The sequence below is a fragment of the Mustela putorius genome, unplaced genomic scaffold (genome assembly GCF_011764305.1).
Source record: "Mustela putorius furo isolate JIRA1106 unplaced genomic scaffold, ASM1176430v1.1 tig00000281_pilon_pilon_pilon, whole genome shotgun sequence".
Taxonomy (NCBI): Eukaryota; Metazoa; Chordata; class Mammalia; order Carnivora; family Mustelidae; genus Mustela; species Mustela putorius.
The window spans coordinates 27,999,949-28,020,148 of NW_025421343.1; the positions used below are offsets into that span (position 1 = coordinate 27,999,949).

Below are 20,200 nucleotides of genomic sequence, written 5' to 3' on the forward strand. Positions count from 1 at the left end.
CTCCGTGCCAGGTTCTCAGACAAACATCCTCCTGAAGCCTCCTGTTCCCTCTTCCTTTCTCGCTTACTCAGTCTCACCCACTCTCAGCTAATTAGGTGTGCACTCAGCCTTAAGGGTCCAATCATCCACAGTCCAGGGCTTGGAGTTTAAAGAAAGGGGACCAGACTCCAGGAAGCAGTGAGACCTAATTTGTTATGAGCCCTAATGATGAGCCAGAAAACCTGGATTCAGATCCTTGCTTGGGTCGTGATGAGTTGCATGGTGATGAGTTGGTCTTCCTGACCAACTGTAAAATGAAAATGTTGGAAATGATGCTATTAACTTCTAAAGATCTTTTGAAACTAAATGAGAGGATGTATTTTAAAAGAGTCCAGCATGTACTGAGAGCTGACATTTTTGAGTGATTACATTTGATCGGGCAGTTTTATAAAAACTTTTTTTATTTACTAACTCATTCATCTTTGTAGCACCCTACAACAATTCTAAGGTACAATTCTCCTCACTTTCTAGGTGAAGAACTGTGATGTGTTACCTGTTCAGAGTCCAGAGCTAGAAAAGTGGTGAAACCAGAATTTCCCCCCACTCGAAAGTGTGTAGCTCAAGAGCACACAAGCTCAGGGTTTATATCAATGATTCTCAAAGATCTCCGGGCCAACTGCCCCAGCAACATCTGGGAACTTGTTGGAAATGCAAATTCTCAGAACCCACCCCAGAGCTACAGACTCAGAAATCCCAGGGGTGGGAAGCAGCAAACTGGTTGGACAAACCCCCACCACATGATTCTCTGACACTCAGTCAAGTTTGAGAATCATTAGTCTGTCCTATTTATTCTGTCAAGGTTAGTGGAATCCCAAAGAGGAGTTAGAAGCCTGGTCCAGTTGTTTCCTAGTCGTGGGACCCAGGCAAGTCATTTAATCTCCCCAGGGCTCATTTATGTCACCTCTGTATAGGGGAGAAGTATCTGCTTTATAAGATTGTTGAGGACTCTGGGGCGCCTTGGTGGCTCAGTGGGTTAAGACTCTGCCTTCAGTTCAGGTCATGATCTCAGGGTCCTGGGATGGAGCTCCAGATCGGGCTCTCTGCTCAGCAGGAAGCTTGCTTCCCCCTCTCTCTGCCTGCCTCTCTGCCTACTTGTGATCTCTCTCTCTCTGTCAAATAAATAAATTATATATATATATATATATATACACACACACACACAGAGACTGTTGAGGACTCAAAGAATGGCATGTGAACAGTGGACTAGAGTGTCACTGGGCATGACTTACTGTTGCTTCCCCACCCACTGCTCTAGCTCGTTTACCTACTCTCTTGCTCTTACATTCCTCCCCCTCAACCTTCCCTACCCATATTGGGTTGATTTTAATCATGAGAGAAAAGGAGGAATTCACAGCAGAACTGGTGTGAACCTGAGAAGGTGGGCCATGCCAAGGTGGAGGGGTCTCTTTTCTATGTTGGAAAAGTTGGGCCAAATGCAGCCCCTGCAGTGGGTGGCCTGGGCCATCTGTGTCCCAGATGCCTGGGAATGCTGCTTTTGCCAAAGTTCCTCCTGCCTGGTGCAGCCTCCCAGGGCCCTGGGGTTGCCTTACAAAGACCATAGCACTTGCCCTAGGAGGGGTGATTTTCCCCAGGGAAACCAGAATTGAGATGGCAGTTTACTCCATCACAGGCAAGGCACTCTTCAGAATTGTCTGCTGGAATGGTGGTATTTGACCTGACTCTCTGAGGTCAAGACTTTGCCTTGAGCCTGTACCTAGAACAGTTCCCATAGCAATGGCCCCTAAATATTTCTTAAAGAATCTATTCCTTCTTCAGACGTGCTCATGGATCCACTACTGGGCTGTTAAAAGACTCAGATGAGTTAATGATACAAAAGTGCCTTGTCACTTTTGCTTTTTGTATTTTTTAATTTACAGTAGAAGTGTCTTTGTATCTTAAATTTACATACAGTTGCCTGGGTTTTAACATATGCAAGTTCATGTAAGTGTCACCACAGACAAGATAAAGAACAATTCTAACATTATAAAGAACTCCCTCATCTACCCTTTTACTCAGACTCTTCCCCCACCCTGGAAACCTCTGATCTATTCTCTGTCCCCACAGTTTTGCCTTTTCCAGAACACCATATAATGAAATTATACAGTATATAATGAAATGTATGCCACCCCAAAATATGCTTCTTTGGCATGAAAATCATTTTGAGCTGATTATTTTAAGAAACAGTAGACACAGAAGTTTTAAAAACAGAGTAGAAGTTACCCTTTTGTAAGGGATATTTACATTCAAAAAGGAAGTCTTCAATTGCAAAGATGTCTCCTTCTTTGTACCAGGAAGAAAAGGGAGACTCTAAACCTCCAGAGTTATCAGGGGAGAAGGCACAGTCTTCAATCTGCATAACAAAATCTTACCCTATTTGCCCTGCATTTCCTAGTAATTTCCCATAGCCAGCTTCCCTCCACCCATGCCCCAAACTTCTTTCTTATGTCTTTAGCTGAAGATGGTATTTAAGGTGGTGGCTTGGACCACCTCAGAGAGTTACTCAGTTTTTCTGGGTATCTCTCATACATATATGAGGTATATATTAATACACTTCTGTTCATTTTTTTCTTGTTAATCTTTTATGATAGGGGGTCTCAGCCAAGAACTCAGGAGGGTGAAGGGAAAATAATTTTTCCTCCCGTGCAGTAACCCTTGAGACTGGCTTCTCCCACCAAGCAGCATGTGTGCGAGATTCATCCAAGTTGTATGCATTGATGTTTACTGTTCTTTATTACCCAGTAGTATCATATCCTGTTTCGTGGTTGTACCACTGTCTGTTTATACATTCACCCAATGAGAGATATTTGAGTTGTTTCTAGATTTTGGCAACTGTAGATAATGCTCTTATAAACATCCAAGTACAGGTTTTTGTATTAACATAGGTTTTCATTTCTCTAGTATAAATACCTAGAAGTGGTATTGCCAGGTCATATGGTAAATATATGTTTAGCTTCAGAAGAAATAGCCAAATTGTTTTCCACAGTGGCTGCTCCATTTTGCATTCCCATTAGTAATGTATGATGAGAGTTCCAGTTGCTTCATTCTTCATTTGGTATTGTCAGTATTTTTAGTTATTCTTATAGGGATGTGATGATATTTCACTCTGGTTTTAATCTGCATTTCCTCAATGACTAATGATGCTGGAGATCTTTTCATGTATTTATTTGTCACCTGTCTGTCTTATTTGGTAAGGCACCTTCTCAAATCTTTGCCCACCCACTCAAAAAATTTGAGTCTTCCTGAATTTCAGGAGGTTTTTTTTTGGTATATTCTGGGTATAAATCTGCTGTCTGATCTCTGATTTACAAATATTTTCTCCCAATCTGTCAGGTTTATACTCATTCTCTTTAAAGTGTCTCTCACAAGAGTAAATGTGTTTAATTTTGATCAAATCTAATTATTTTTTCCTCTATAGATCATGCATTTGTTATTGTACCTAAGAACTCACAAAGAATTTCTATGTTTTCTTCTAAAAGTTTTATTTCTTTATTTTTAAGATTTTATTTATTTGACAGAGAGAGAGACAGCCAGAGAGGGAACGCAAGCAAGGGGGAAGGGAGAGGGAGAAACAGGCTTCCCACTGAGTAGTGAGCCTGACGCAGGGCTCAATTCCAGGACCCTGCGGTCCTGACTTCAGCCGAAGGCACATGCTTAACGACTGAGCCACCCAGGTACCCTTTCTAAGAGTTTTATAGTTATACATTTTTCCGTTTAAGTCTATGACCTATTTTTAGTTCGTCTTTGTATGAGGTATGAGGAATAGGTCAGTGTTTATTGTTCTTGTGTGGGTTGTCTACTTGTTTGGGCACCATTTGTTGAAAGAACTCTCCTCTCTCTATTGAATTGCCTTTTCCAACTTTTCCAGAAATCAAGTGCCCATACTTGTGGGGGCCTATTTCTGGATCGTCCTCTCACCAAAACCACACTGTCTTGAGGACTGTCACTTTACAGTATGTCTTAATGCCAGGTAGTGTGAGTCTCCAAATTTGTTCTTCTTTTTCCAAAAAGGCTTTGGCTTACCTTCCCATACAAATTTTAGAGTCCTCTTGTCCATACCTCCAAAGACTCTTGCTGTGGTTTTGATTGGGAAGGCCTATAGGTCAATGTGTAGAGAATTAGCATGTTAACCATGGTGAGTATTCCAATCCATTGACATGCTCCAGGGAGGAGGCTGAAGAATGTTAAGATTATAAGAGCATCCTGGCTCTGGACCCAAATCTGCCAAGTTGGGTGATCTTGGAAAAGTCACTTCCCCTCTCTGGCTCTAGAGTTCTTCAGCCATGAAATGGAAAGGTTAGATTAGATCAACTGAAAGTCCCCTTTTCAGTTCAGACATTCTGTGATTCCCAGTGTAACCTTGAACTGACCTTCCAGAACATAAGCAGTATGTTATTGGGTCTCCCCTCAGGGCCTGTCTGATGAGATGATCCAAAGGCCACTGTACCCAAAGGCCAGCTCCAAAGCAAATTATTTAATGTGGGAGACCTGCTGATTCAAGACCTCAGAGGTGAGGACTCTTTCTCATTCCTAGAACACCAGAGGCCAGGTAAGAAGTCCCCCAGTGACAGCCCATCTGGGACAGAGCAGCAGATGTGGGTTTATGTTACCCCCAGTTTAGGAAAGTAGCATGAAGAGTAGGCCTTTCCAGGAATGCACAAGAGAAGAGCTTCTTACCCCCATCCCACCCTATTCTCATGTCCAGGCGATGGGGAGAAAAGCCCGGTGACTGAGCAGCACTATTTATAGTGCTCAAACATTGGAGGCAACCCAACTGCCCAGCCATCAGGGAACGCTTAAACAAAGTATGGGACATCGGGACCCTGGAATCTGGTGTAGCCATTAACAATGACAAGTATGTGGATTATGCATTGAAGTGTGCAATAGATAAAATAATGTCAAATAAAAAATGTTGGGAATCAAATAGCACTTGCATACCATTACAGTAATGCTAACATGTTTAGAAATTACATTGACAGGATTTGGAAAGAAATTACTGGTAATGCAAACAGTCTGTGATTGATAATATGAGTATAATTGAGCAGCTGTTCGGCTGAGGCACTGTGGTAAGTGCTCTGGGAGATTCAGAGAAGCTTGTGGCCTGAGGCTTGCCCCAGGAGGACCTCACAGCCGAGCTGGGAATCTATCACCAAACACAAGACTGTGAGTGAATTCTGACTGGAGGCTCCTTCCACAGTTATTCCGCCTCAAGCTTCCAAGTCGAAGCATCAGGAATCTGGTTTGAGAGGGGCTTCTACAGAACAGCTCTCCCAGGCATCTCATGGATGCTGGAGTCACATGATAAAACAAAGTTTGGGCTAGCTGGAAGCCCACCAGCTCAGGCCTCAGCCCCAGTTCAATGGCTTTGGGCCTCCAAGACTCCTGGGGCCATGTGATAGACTGAATCCCCTTCAGGTGTGCCTTGTGGAGTTCCCCCAGACTCCTGCTGGGGACTCTGACTTCTGGAGCTCCTGATCCACCATCTTTGGAAGCTGGGGTAGAGGGGGTAAAGTCTCCCACCCCTCTGGTGGGTCAGCTGCCCTGAGAGCTGCTCTTCAGAGAGCTGTTCTAGGCCAGGCTGGCTGGGCGCAGGACCCCGGATTTGGACCCAAGTGCCACTTGCCCGCTAGTGGTCCCAGGCAAGAGACTTAAAGGCCCTGGCCTCAGTTTGTCCATCCATACAAGGAGGGATGGCGTAGTGCACTTCTACGTTCTGTAACATGAAGCTTTTGTTATGTCTGTTGACTGATGAGGGATAGAAGCTCAGGGAGACTCAGTGACAATGCCTGGGCCACAGCAGTGGGCACTTCCTAAGGGCACACAGTGGCTGGTAGCTACTCGGTTTGTTGAGAGTCCCGTGTTCACCATCAGAGCAGCTCCAGCCCCAGCTTGGCCTCTGGAACCCAGGAAGGGAGTGGCCTTGAACACTGGCTGAGTGACCAACACTGGGGCCTCAGGGTACCCTGTTTAAATCAGGCCAGTACCTTTTGATCCTTGAGGGCACAGGGGGTTCTCTGGGTGAGACGCCACAGAGCCAGGCTCTCTGTGTCATAACTGTGTCACTCCTTGTTGATAGTTAATTAGTTAATTATGGTGGAGAGGCAGAACCAGAGAAGAAATGCCAACTTTAGGTCAGAAATGGCACTTAAACCATGAGTAACTCACATTAACTCTGATGACAGGCCTACTCTGCTGCGAACAGCATGGAAGGGAGCTGGTCTTCCAGGAGACCTTTGGTTCAGGGCAACTGAGCATGGCTGGTTTCTAGGGTGAGGAGGCAGGAGAATAGGCCCGAGTGTCCCCCTGCAGAGTCGGTCCCTACCCCACACCAGCTGGGAACTGCGGGTTTGGGTGGTGCCTAATTAGGTGATTTTAGACCCTTTCCTTCCCCAATGAGAGCTGAAGGAAGAAGCTGCTTGCTTCCCTATTCTCTCCAGAAGGAAGTGCTGTTCTGTTCCCCTCTCCTGGTACCAGGGTCCTTCCTCACTGATCCTTTAGAGCCAAGCTATCCTATCCTCAAACTTTTTTGGGTGACCAAAGAAATCTGTGAGATGGAGTGAGAACTCAATCATCCCTTTTGGTATTTAAGAAATGGTTACCTTAGGGACTCCTGGGTCGTTCAATTGGTTAAGCATCCAACTCTTGGTTTCGGCTCAGGTCATGATCTCAGGGTCCTTAGATGGAGCCCTGTGTGGGACTCTGTGCTCAGCAGGGAGTCTGCTTGAGATTCTCTCCCTCGGCCCCTCCCCTCACTCTCTCTCTCTCTCAAATAAATAAATAAATCTTTAAAAAAAAAAAATAGTTGCCTTAAAGGAGGAAATGTCCCCATTAATGTTTTGAGACATGTCAGTCGGTGCCCACATTCCCCCACATCATTGAAAGGCACTGAATGTCTTCTGTCCCCACACCTTCCCAGTTACTGCCCCCTGCTACCTTCCCACCTCCCTAAGGATAGGTGACCATGTCAGTTATCATCCAACTGAGGTATCTCTGAAGAGGGAAGGGAAATGGGCCTATGTGTGACTCTCCTGAGGCAATAGGCACGAGCCATGACTGTCCCTGGCAAAGCTGGTCATTTTCCCAAGGACAGAGTCCCAGCTGCTTTCCTTGTTACACGGGATCACTCATGCTAAGCCCCTGCTGGCGTTGTGGCCTCATGTCTGGACACACTGGCCCTGTCTTCCACCCTCTTGGCCCCACATTTCTTTTCCAGCCCACTCTTTCCCCTCTACATCTTTGCATATGCTGCTCCTCTTCCAGGAACTTCTCTACCCACCCCCCCACCCCCCCTGAACACCTTATTCCCAACTCATCCTCCAGCTAACAGCTTCAACAGCATTTCTTCACCAAAGTGTTTCACAGCCCCTACTCCCAACCCCGAATCTGGGTGAGCTGTACCTGCCTGGTGCATCCATGTTTCGCCTGACTACCCCTGTCACTGTACTTACCCTTAAGGTCTCCACTGGACAGTGCTCTGTGAGCCCAGGGGACATGCGTGTCTTGACCACCATTGTCTTCCTAGATTGAATATCTTCCCAGCACAGAGTAGACGCTTGTTGAATGAATCACCTTATCAGAACTTGTGCCCAAGATTATAAATTCATTCTCACTGAGGCAGAGTATTTTCATTCAACACATGACAAAACCCCATTTAGCTTAACCTTAAAATGATGACATTCTGATTATAAATTTCAAACGCCAGCAGCCAGCTTGGAAATCACCCCCACGTAAGTGGTAGCAAATTTCATTGAGAACTGACCCTGGTCTTGTTGAAGGTCAGGGCTAGAAAATCTCTTTGACACAGATGCACCTGAGTGCACTTGTCACTCTAGTCCTTGGGAATCCTAAGATAGCAAATATGTCACTTGGAACATTTTATTTTATTTTTAGATTCAGTTTATTTATTTGAGAGAGAGAGAGAGAGAGAGAGAGAGCATGAGAAGGGGGAGGGTCAAGGGAGAAGCAAACTCCCTGCAGAGTGAGGAGCCTGACACAGGACTCAAACCTGGGACTCCAGGATCATGACTTGAGTCAAGTAGTTGCTTAACCAATTGAGCCACCCAGGTGCCCAGCATTTTATTTTTTTTAAACACTAGCCTTTGATCTAAAAAATAAAAATGTTTTGGTGCAATTTAGAGTTTGTAAAATTTTTCTTGTATATTAACTTACCTGTCTCAAAACAACCAGCAAGAAAGCAAGGCAAACCCTTTTGAAGATGAAAAGCCCAAGACCCAGAGAAGTTAAGGGACTTGCTTTAGGCTTCTCAGTCAGTACATAGCTGAGTCTGGAACCCAGCTGGATAGGCTGTCCAAACCCAGAGCTGTCTCCACCACAAGTCCTTGTCAGTACAGATGATGGAAACAGGGGCCATGCTCTTCCCAACAGCAAAGGGGTGGGTGGCCTGGATATTGACCTTGGCTTTTAGATCAGTATTACTGACTGATCACCATGTTTTATTTTTCTCTAGTTGATTATAGCTCCTTAAGGATAAGGTATACATTCTTTTCATGTTTACATATTTCAGATCCTTATAGGTTCACATGCTGCTAGAATGTAAGCCTGAAGAGGTCAAGGACTTGCCTCTTATTCACAGCCACATTCTCTGCACCTGCTAAGTGTGTATAAGTATTTACTGAAGGAAACTCTTTTTATGTTATGGGGGACCTGCTGTATAGCATGGGGCATAGCAGGTGCTCAGTCAATGCTTGAGAATCCTGCAAAGGTCAACACTGGCTCCTTCTTTAGAAGGGTGATTCAGTGGGACAGATGTCCTGGGAAGAAGGAATATCGATATTTGGGAGACAGCTGTGCCTTCAGCTATATGGTCTTTCTATTGAGAGAGAGGGTGTTTATAACAGCAAATGGCAGGAACACAAAGGAAGCAAAGCCCAGGGCTCAGTCTCTGAAGCATTTCAGATGCCACCTTCCAGAGCAGAGCAATTCATTTCACACCAAGATCTCCACTCAAAATCCTCCTGCTATGACAGTCCACTATGGAAGGGATGGTGGGTCTTTTTGTACTTGGACCTGGGTGGGGAAGAGCAAAGGGTGACCGTGCATCCAGGATACAAGGCATGTGTGCTCACTGGAGAGCCTGAGGGCAGTGGGGGCTCTGGTCTGGGCCAGGCCCACTGTGAGCGAGATCATCTGAGGTCTGATACTTCCTCTCTATAAATCTCGGGATTCTATGGTTATGTTATTTTGGCACCATTGGGAGAGAGTGCCGAGCTGGTAGGTTAGCCTGGCCACTAGTTTCCTACATGTGGCTGGTTTGGAGAAGCAGGGTAGAAGGAACAACCTGAGCCACAAACATGCCTGAAATGTTCTTTTGTAGAGAAAGTGCCCACAGCGCCGTTTCCTGGGGTGCTATAGTTCAGTAGTAGACTCTGGGCTGACAACAGAGAGAAAGCATGAGTCTGGTGGCAGCTGGCAGAGCCTCCCTTGTTTGGCCTGTGATCGTCTCTTGGCAAGGAAGGAAGTCTTAGACCTCAGGACAGGGAAGCAGCCGGTTCACTCAAGTGGCTCTGAGCCCGGGCCAGCCGCTGGGAATCCTGGATTTCCTCTGCTTCCACAGGTGACACGGGTCTGGATCAGTCATTTGGAACCCAGGTGTGGGTGCCATAGACATTGAAAGCCATTCAGGGTCAGAAGTCATTGGATTATGACCCAGGATAGAACCAGGGGCCCCAGCTCACCTAGTGAGGGGGTGCCTGTTAGAAAGGAGTGGCCTATCAGTGGAGTCAGGTAGGTTTACTACGAGTGAGGCCTAGGATGGGGGAAAAAGAGAGGGTGAGCTTATTAGAAAGTTCAGGGCAATGGTACCACTCACCCCTTCCCCTTCTATTCTGACACCATGCTGGAAAGTTGGGCTCAGCTCATAACTACCTAAAGTTAGTACCAAAGAGCATCTAGTCCTACACTGTCTTCTACAAATGGTGGAAAATGAGGCCCCCTAGCCTTCAGTGACTTATCCAAAGACTTGCTTCCAGGCACATGAGGAGAACTGGTTCCCTAGACTGGTCTTAGGCCCCTACCTTCACCCCCTCAGACCTGACAGGATGTTGTGTAGCCAGTGCTAAATGGAGCTGGAGGACGGCCAAGTCTAGAAAGACAAGAACAAGCATGCCAGAGGGTATCAGATGAAGTCACAGACACAGATGTCAGCATCCTGGTGGATAACAAAAGATGTGGCAAGAGACAGAGGTTGGACGAGGAAGGGCGAACTCTCAGGAGTTTGTTACACGTCAAAGGCAAGATGAGTAAGTTGCCCACACTCCTACTGTAGTACTCACACTGATACAGTTATGAGTATTAGCTTCTACAAGTGATTCAGTAGCTGGTGAGTTCCTTGGGGGCAGGAGTTATGCCTTATTTATCTTTGGATCCCTGGTACAATCCCTGACTCCAAAAATGGTTGGTAAAGGAATGCATGCATGCATGCATGCATGAATGAATGAATGAATGAATGAAAATGTCAGCAGGGCCTACAGAACCTTTGGAATTCTGTCCTCTGCTCTGTCACCTGCTCTAAACCTGGAGCACGGAACTAAAAAATAGTAGTACCAACAGTACTCCTGTCATGGGGTTGTATGAGGATTAAATGAGATCAGGCATCTGAAATGCCCGATAAATATTAGGTGTTTTTACGATGACTATTTTCAGGAAGCAGAACCAAGGGGGACATTAAATTCAATGATCCTGGAGCATGGTGTGTAGCTCAGTGAGAAATGTAGGCTTTGGTATATCATGTGTCTCCATTTCCCTTGGCATTCCCACCTTTCTCTCCTCTCCCCACACTGATTGCTGGAATTCACCTGCTCTTTTTCTGAATCCACCTGATCTTAGATGGGAAGACCTTTATTTGAGGATGTGGGCAACCTTGCTTGTTTCTAGTCTATGCCATCATACATATCCTGGCTTTAGAGGACAGCACAGACAATAAGCCCCCCTGCTTTTATGGTTCTGCAAATGATGGTATTCCAGACTCCATGGCACCTGGAAGAACCAAGTTATCTGAGACCTTGGCCTTCTTGAATCAAGTCACACCGTGATGGTGGGCAGCCATGCCACATGCCTGCTCCAAGGCCATCTTGAACAGGGTGATAGGACAGGGCAGTGAAGGTCAGTCTCACCATTCTGACCACCTCTCCTTCTAAGCTCTGGGGAACCCTAGCTAATTCACAGGGGAATGCATGTATCCCCTTTTGGCCAGGCTTGATGATAGGAAAGCAAATCACCAGGCAGAAAACAAGAAAGACACATTAGAACTAAATGCTGAAAGGCCTTATATGCTAGGCTATGGGCTTCTAGGCTTTCACCAGCATCTGATGGGGAGCTGTTGAACATTTCAGAGAAGAGATGTATGTAACCTGATCCAAAATCTATGTTTCTGAGAGGTGATCTTGCAGACATGCAGGGAGAGAATTAGCATGGAAGGATAGAAGTGGGAGGGAATTAAGAGCAGCAAAGAGTCTCCAGGGGCAGAAGACAACTGAAAGGTGGGAGGAAAATCATTCCAGAAGACCTCCCTTGCTACCTGATGGATCAGAACCAGGTCACGTGGCCATGCCTGGCCATAACGAAGTCTGGGAAAGTAAGCAGCTGGATTTGCTCTGTCTTTCATGATGAGTGGGGTCTGCCTGTGGGGAAGGGGGCTGCTGGGGAAGGGCCGTGGGTAAGGCAGCCAGCCATGAGTACTGGTTACAAATAGACCAAGTATGGACCTCCAAAGATGAAGGCCAGGACCATGGTCAAGAGGAGGGAGAAGAGGAAGAGAGTGAAAGAGGTACTGTGGAGGTAGAATTGGCAGGGTTTGGTAACTGACGAGGGCTTGGGGAAAGGGAGGGGCTGCAGAGCATCCGGAGGGCCTTTGAGCCAGGGCAACTAGGATAGTGTGATGTGTAAGCAGAAATGGGAGGGGGGCCACAGGGGGCAAATAGGTGGTAAGCTCTGGGGTCTTATGGGTTTGAGGTGCCTATGGAACTTTCAGATGGGAACTTCCAAGTTGGAAACATGGAACTTGGAGGGACTCAAGAGAAAGTCCCTATATTACAGTCCAGCAGCTTCAGTGCTAAAGGGATCCAAAGAGAAGACTGGATGGGCCACATGAAGAGCTTCCTGCAAGAGGTGAGCAGGAAAGAGACTTTCAAAAAGGAAATGCCATGGAGAGAAACAAGGAGGGTCACATGGAATAGGAAATGCCAGTGCAAAGGCCAGAAAGGGACAGAGGTCAGACTCATAGCTGCTGGAGAGAACTAACCTATTACAGACAAGGAGACAAACTTCCGGGTGAGGCTCGGCCAAGGTCAGGGTGGAAACAATGCTGCTAAAGGGATTTAGACTTGGAATGAGGAGCTTAGATCTCCTAAAATAAGAAAGAGAGACCCAGTGACTTTTCTTGACTTAGAGAGGATGACAAAGTGATATCTGAGAAAAACCAATCTTGTGAGTACTTCCAGAGCCTATTGCCTAAGAAGTTCCTCACTTGGAAGAAATATTTTCCCATTATGTGAATCTTCAGAGTTTAAAACAAAAAACAAAAAACTTCTCATCTCTGCCACGATCACCCTATGGAAGAGGGTTAGGGAGAGTCATCCCCATTGTAGACAAGGAAACAGACCCTGAAAAGTTAAAAGTAACCTCCTTGATGTATGAAAGGTTAGATCAGCACAGGAAAGGAGGCTCGACAGCGTTAGTCATTACAGAAATACAACGGATAACCACTGTGAGCTACTGCGACTCCCCACCAAAGTGGCTAAAATTTAAAAGACTGACAGCACCAAGTGTTGGTGAGGGCAGACAGCAACTGGAATGTTCATATTGTAGTGGTGAAGTGGGAGCTGGCACCTTCACTTTGGAGAAGCTGGGCAGGTTCTTACCGTTTGGGCTTTTTAGCTATAAAGTTAACAGACTCTTGCCAAGTGAGTCAGGAATTCTAGTCCTAGGTATTTGCCTGTGAGACATGAAAAATATCTGTCCATACAGAAGCAAGTGCACATGTACCCATCACAGCTTTATTTATTATAGCCGCAGGGCAGGAAAAGAAACCAACATCCATCAGTGGGTGAGCAGGTAAAAGTTGGGTGGCACAAGCATACAATGACATACGACTCATCAGTAAAAAGACAGGAACTATGCCTATAGGCAATGACACAGATCAGTCTCAAAAGCCTGCTGAGAAAAAGGAACGTGCTGTTTGACTCCTTTTATATCAAATTCTAGAAGACATAGAACTAAAAAGTGATCAGCGGTTTCCTGAGAGTTGTTGGGGGAAGGGCCTTGGGTATAAAAATGCTTTACAGAGGGGGAGGCATCTGCAGGGGTGTATACATTGTTGAGAACCCATTGCACTGAACCCTTAAATGGGTGCATTTCTTGTAAGTTCTATCACGATGAAATTGATTTAAAAGAGAAGGAAAGGTGACAGTGCTTGCAGTCACCCAAGTGGGGAGTGTAAGAGTGAGGAGTAATGTCCCACCAGTGCTGCTCCAGGCTGGCAGGGTGGGCTTTGAGCAGGGGCTAGTGGGGTGTGGAAACCAGGGTGCATCAGTGCAGGTGGGCCAACCGGGGTAAGGGAAAAGATGGGTGGGCCCTAACCAAGGAACTCAGGGGCCCAATGGGCCACAGAAGAGCAGAAAGAGGACTCAGGTGGAGAGTGACAGCCCAAGCAAGTGGGGGAGCTGGGGAGAGAGGGAGCTGGGAGGTTGAGAGGCAAGTGGGTAATGAGTGGAAGCCTCTGGCAAAGAGCTCCATGGGGGCGGGGGTTGACTGCAGGGAGCACCCCAACTGAGGCAGTTGCTTGTCTTTCCAGAGGCTAGATCCAAAATGCTGCTCAGTTTCCTCTAAGACAAAGACCAAGGTCATTGTGAACTGGATCTTTCTAACAAGTTCAAGGGAAAGAGAAGAATGTGGCTCAGTGGGTTAAGCCGCTGCCTTCGGCTCAGGTCATGATCTCAGGGTCCTGGGATCGAGTCCCGCGTCGGACTCTCTGCTCAGAAGGGAGCCTGCTTCCTCCTCTCTCTCTGCCTGCCTCTCTGCCTACTTGTGATCTCTCTCTGTCAAATAAATAAATAAATAAAAACCTTTAAAAAAAAAAAAAAAAAAGAATGACTTTCACGCATGGGGTGAGCCAGAGGTGTCTCTTTTCTGGTCCAGCCTATGCAGATGTGTTTGATTTCCTTGAGTTCTGGGAGGGCAGATGGTATGGGTGTGTCTTCATATGCCCCCCCCCCATAAAAGGGACCCTACTGGATGTCATCATCCAGTAAGTGCTAAACTGATGCAGTTTCGTAAAAAAGTAAAACTACACAGCTTTACATTCCTTTGTGTTTCTCAGTGTCCTAATCTTCACAGAGGCATCAATGTGTCCTTCCTTAGTCAAAACACAGATCTTCTTTACACTGAAATGGACTTGAATAATCCCAACCTTATTAACTTCTCTGCATGATTAGAGTTGAATTCTAGGAACGGAGGAATGCAAGACACCTTATTCCTTTGTCTTCCTCATAATGCCTGGAGTTAGTCAACTGTGCAACAAGATTGGTCCCCTCGATTTTTTCACTGGTCATGGTGGTCTGCATTCGTTGGGATAGAATGCTAACGATCTCGAGCTACAGACTTTATGTTGTTGGAGCCGTACACGGAGAGAAAAAAAAATACATATTTTGAATCATTTAACACAGTCTCTCACCACGCCGCCAAACTCCATAAAAAGCTCCTTTCAATGTCTCTGTTCTTTCCCCCACAGTCCTTGGCTTAGTCTCATCACTATCCCCAGAAATTCAGCTCTGGCCCTCAGCTTACAAACCCAACTCAAGCGTGGAGCTCACCAACCCTGCCCATCTTTGCAAGCAGGTGAGTGATGAGTACACACCGAAGGCGGCATGCCCTGAAAGTTTCACACCTATGCATACCCACAGAGCATTCACCCCACAAAGCACGGTTCTTTCTAAGCAGGATGTGGCAAACATTGTTGGTGCCTATTTGGCCATCATTCCCCAGACTTTCTGGCCAAGGGAAATATCCCCGGGGCCTGGCAAAGTGTTGTAACTGGTCCAGGCCAATGGTTCTTTGTTGTTGTTGTTGTTCAAGACTATATTTTTAGAGCAGTCTTAGGTTCAAAGTGACATTGATGGGGAAGAGACAGAGTTTCCCCAAATTCTCCCTGCTCCCACACATGTATAGTATTCCCCCCCCCATTATCTCCATCCCCCACCAGAATGGTACCTATGTGACCAAGGATGAACTTGCACCCACATGTCATCATCACCCAGAGCCCAGAGTATACATCAGGGTTCACTCTTGCTGGTGTGTATTCTACTGGTTTGGATGAATATACAATGACGTGTTTCCAGCATAATAACATCATACAGCATTGTGATCGATCATATTATATATATCCTATCAGATATTCAATTTCACTGATCTAAAAATCCCCTGTGCTCTACTCATCCCTCCCCACTAACTGCTGGCAACCACTGATCTTTTTACTGTCTTACAGTTTTACCTTTTCTAGAATGTCATAGAGTTGGAATCCTACAGTGTGTAACATTTTCAGATTGGCTTATTTCCTTTAGTAATATGCATTTAAGTTTCCTCCATGTCTTTTCATGGTTTGACTAGCTCATTTCTTCTTGACGCTGAATGAAATTCCATTGTCTAGAGGGACCCGTGGTTTATCTACCCATTCACCTACAGAAAGACATCTTGGTTGCTTCCGAGTTTGGGCTGTTATGAATAAAACTGCCATGAACATCCCCATGTGGGCACTTGTGCTGATCAAGCTTTTTAAAAAAAATTGTTATTATTATAATAATAACATTGTTATTTTTATCACCCTATGGAATCTTTTTAGACTTTCTTCCCCCTAGTAGCCTCCCACGAAATTTTAACACCATAGATATACTGTGTATGTTTATATGCTGTATGTGTATCTCTGCTTTATACATAAAAAGAGTAAGAATTTTTGCTCCCTGAAACCCATTTTCACCCCCTGGAGGGTGACATCGCCCCCTTTGACAATGCATGGTCTTAGTCAACAAAGAAGGACTTTTGCCGGTGACTGGTCTGGAGTGGGCATCTGATCCAGTTCTGGCAGGTGAAACATGAAGGAATCCTGTTTGGGAAAGACTTTCCTCCTTGATTAAGGAGACATGGGAAGAGAAATGGCCTTTAGTCACTACCCACTTCCAGTTATGGTCTCCCAGGTGAGGACTTGCCACTTGGAACTAGGGCTGCCATCTTTTATCCGTGAGAACCGTAGAGAGAAAAGACAGGAAAAGCCTAGGCCCTGCTGAAATCACTGGGCCATTAAACGGTCCTAACCCCTGCCTGTTTCCCGATGTTCTATTAAATACAATAGTGGATGTTGGTATGTTTGAAGCCACTCTCAGTAGGATTTTGTAGACCTTGCAACCTAAAGCCTTCTAGCTGTTAAGTAAGGTTTCTGCTGCTACGAAAGAAGTTGTTTCTCCCCATGGCACCTTTCACGGAGGCAGGCTTGAACAAGAAGGACAGAGAGGACGTTAGTGTGCCGGGCTCGCAAGCATCTGGACATGAATAAGGGATGTGGTCCAGGCATCTGAGAAGGACGCCAGGGAAAGCTGTGCTGAGAAGTCACCACTGTAGCCACATGGCGAGGTCTCCTTCAGGCCAGTGGTCCACAGGAAAGTGCTAGAATTTGAACCCTTGTGTCATATAAAGCAAATGAGGGACGATGATAACTGTTCCCCCAAATAAAAGTACCTTAGTTCTCGCTCTCTGGGTGTCTTACACAGTGAATCAGACGCTGAGGTTATGCGCTCCTGGGGCAGAAATCCCCATGTGGGGCTCCCCCCAGACCCTGCTTCTCCCTGGCCCACCTGCTGTCCAGGGCGGATCGGGGGTACTTCTCCCCCCAGAAGCAGGAGGGTAAGGTGTGAGGACAGGCCAGGCTGCGTGTCTGCCAGCACAAGTCTGGTCCCGGCCCCGAATGTAGGTAGCAGTTACTCTAAGACCCACGGACAGGAGGGGGACACCAACCTAGAGAAGGAGCACCCAGTCCCACCATATTTATAAAATGAGGAGACTGAGGCCCGGAGGGGTGAATACAGGGAGCTAGGGGTCCAGGCCAACCACTCACCTCCAAAGAGGTCAAAGATGACTCCGGTAAGAGCAAGATGTTGGTAGTGCTGGGAGCAGAGCCTTTGTCTCCTGACCCCCACACAGAGGCCTTTCCCAGGACCCTGGGGCTATCATTTATTGCTCCTCATCCTGAGCTAACCCGGGCGGACTCAAACTGTCATTTGAATCTGTTGTCATTGAACAATTCACCTGTTCATAACTTATCTTCCCAACTAAATTGCAAGCTTCTGGAAAGCTGGGGTCCTGACATACCTGTGTTGGACCCCGTTATGCATGCGGGACACCCAACAAACAGTTAACTTCATTTCTAATCAGCAGATGTAGTGAAAAGACTGCAAAAATGTCATCGGCCGGGGAGATATTTGGGGAACTTTTGCACCTGGTTCTGGGATCTTTCACGTAATGGTCATCCAGGTGCTGTCATGAGAGGAGACAAAAGCTCAAAAAACCCCAAATTTATTGCATTCACGGGTGCTAAACACAGAAGGCAAGGGGCTCCACGCAGAGTCACATGGGAAGACACCAGGGTGGTCGGGAGGCAAAAGACAGGAGCAAAGAGAAGGTTTAGGTCACGGTCTTTATTGGGGTTGCTGGGGGAAAGGCAAGTCAGAGCAGGGTCAACAGCTTAGGATTGACTAGTTGGAATAATTTCGATAGACTTTGGCTGTAGAAATGGTCTCTAGTGCCTGGTACCTGACCCTGTGTGATAAAAGCAGGGGCATATTGCCTTCTGCAGTGGCTAGGATAGTGGAGGTGTGTGGCTCTGGACTGCTTAGTTTGTACCGCAAAGACACGTGCTTAGCTGAGTTCTCTGCTCTGCCTAATGATTGGCTAGCCTTGGGATGAGCATTTCTCCCCAGCCAGAAAGGTTTTTAAGATGTCAAAACATTAATAATACATAGAAACAAATAAACCATTAACATGGTATATGTATGTACATGTACATATATACACACACACGCACTTCTCCTTCTAGAAGGGCTAGTCCTAAATCACCCAGGTCAATAGATGGGAATGTTCACAATCCCCCCAGACCCGGGGCTCCGTACCTCTTATTCACTGGCTGGCCATGGCGCTGACTATTTATGTAAATAAGTATCAGAATCATTGATTCCAGAGCTAGAAAGTGCTCCTTCTGACTTCCTCAAACCTCCTCTTGTAAATACCTCCTTTGAGGCAGTCACCTGTTGAGCCAAAAGAGACATCGAAGGTGAGGGGGTGTCCCAAGGGGTTGCCTTGAATCTGGGCTGGGAGTGCAGTCCTCCTGCCTGGGACTGGCCCGTGCCTCCCCACCGTCAGAGTCTCTCTTCCGAGCCCCTCCTCCTCAGGCTTCTGTCTGCGTGGCTGGTATGACAGGTGTCGTGTGATGGGATAAGGGGATCTCAGGGTCTGTTTTTCATCTCTTGTGTTCTAAGACGGTCTAAAGGTGGGGAAAGGAATGGAGTGCAATGAGGCAATAGCACTTCTGGAAACAGTAACAGTGATAACGGACAGCGTACACTGAGTTCTGTGAACACGGTCCCTATTCTAAATGCTAATCTCGCAGTGACACTAAGACATGCCTAATGTTATCTATCCCCATTTCACAGATGAGGAAGCTGAGATGCAGAAATAATAAAGCACTTAAAGTTACACATCTAGTAAGGGGTGCAGCCAGGATTTGAGCCCAGACAGTCCAAATGTGCCATTGGGAAAGGCAGAGCTGGTTTTCCAGCTGCTATGGAGGGGCTGGGGTGCTGTTCCATCCAGCAGTCTCCCTGGGGAGTGGAGGCCCAGTTCCCAGGTTCCCAAGCCTGGGGAACAGCTCTGGTGCCAGCAACAGCAGAAAGAGGTTGGGGGAGAAAAAGTAGGAGGAGGAGGCTGGCTGGCTACTCCTCTGTTTGGGGCATACACATACCTTGCTGATTAGCAACGATGGGAAAGGAAACACACACTGAGGGCCCTTGACAGCTTAATGGGGTTTTAGAAAAATACACATCTATATTTTTAAACTTTTTTTTTTTTTTTCCATTTGAACATTTTTAGCTTCAAGTTCGGGACTGAAATAGCAACTGTCTTAGATAACTCTTCATCCTCAGGCTCCCACGTTTGCAAAAGGTCTTGGCCCAGCCTGGGGAAGAGAAGGAGAGATTAAAAAGGAGAGACTGAGAGAAGGGCAGGGGGAGAACAAGCTTAGCACAACATCTGGTGCAAAGATAATAAATGCTTCTTTGACACCAGATGGATGGATGGATGGATGGATGGATGGATGGATGGATGGAAGAAAGAAGGAATTTTATGGGAAAAGGAATCATGTTTATCTATGACATTCTTCTGAAAACTAAGAGTAGACCATTTTGGAAAGATATAGTCACCTGCTTGCCAATGACCAAACCCTGGGTCACAACTAAAGGACTGACAGTCCCCTGGGGTCTGGATTCTTCTAAGTAGTTATAGCCAAGCCTGGTGAGAAAGGACACTCACAATTCAGCTCCACCTACCAACCCTCTCTGCAGTCCCTCCTTCATCTTCATCTAATCTGGACCATTCACAATTTTGCTAAACACACTGTGGCAGATTCCATAGCTTGGTTTGGTCAACCTCCGTTCTGATACTCTTCTACCTTGTGTCCCATATATAGTACAGAGGGTGGAAAGAGAAATACTCAAATTCCCACCCTGTCTTGCAGGTAAGGTACCAGGTTGATGATACCATTCTAGCTGGCCCAAGGTAGGCAGAAATCCTGGAGAATAGCTTCCCACCAAGTCCATCACTTCCTCCCTCTTCCTTCCTTGATCTCAGACACAATGTTTGGTGGTGCAGCAACCCCTTTGTGAGGAACAGGACAGAAGCTTTGAGTTGGGGATGTCAGAACAGGAGGACAGAAGAAGTTGGGTCTCCAAGGGCCTCATTAAACTGCCATACCAGACCTGGGCTATCTCCCTCTAGTCTCCCAGTTGTATGAGAAAGATGAACCCCTTACTCATTTAAGCCACTAGGTGAGGGTTTTCTGCTACTCTCTGCCAAACAATCTTAACTGATACACAGTTCATGTGTTGTAGCC

At 46.4% G+C, this 20,200-nt stretch overlaps 1 long non-coding RNA gene across 4 annotated transcripts in view; it reads left to right on the forward strand.

Moving 5' to 3' along the window:
* The window catches only part of LOC123391771, a 60,413-nt gene that overhangs the window by 24,701 nt on the left and 15,512 nt on the right, over positions 1-20,200 (forward strand). For 3 of the 4 annotated variants that reach the window (XR_006606506.1, XR_006606509.1, XR_006606507.1), the window contains exons 2-3: positions 4,448-4,546; positions 14,783-14,889. This is a non-coding gene — a long non-coding RNA (uncharacterized LOC123391771). The remainder of the gene's footprint in view (positions 1-4,447; positions 4,547-14,782; positions 14,890-20,200) is intronic. The other variant, XR_006606508.1, reaches the window with a different exon arrangement.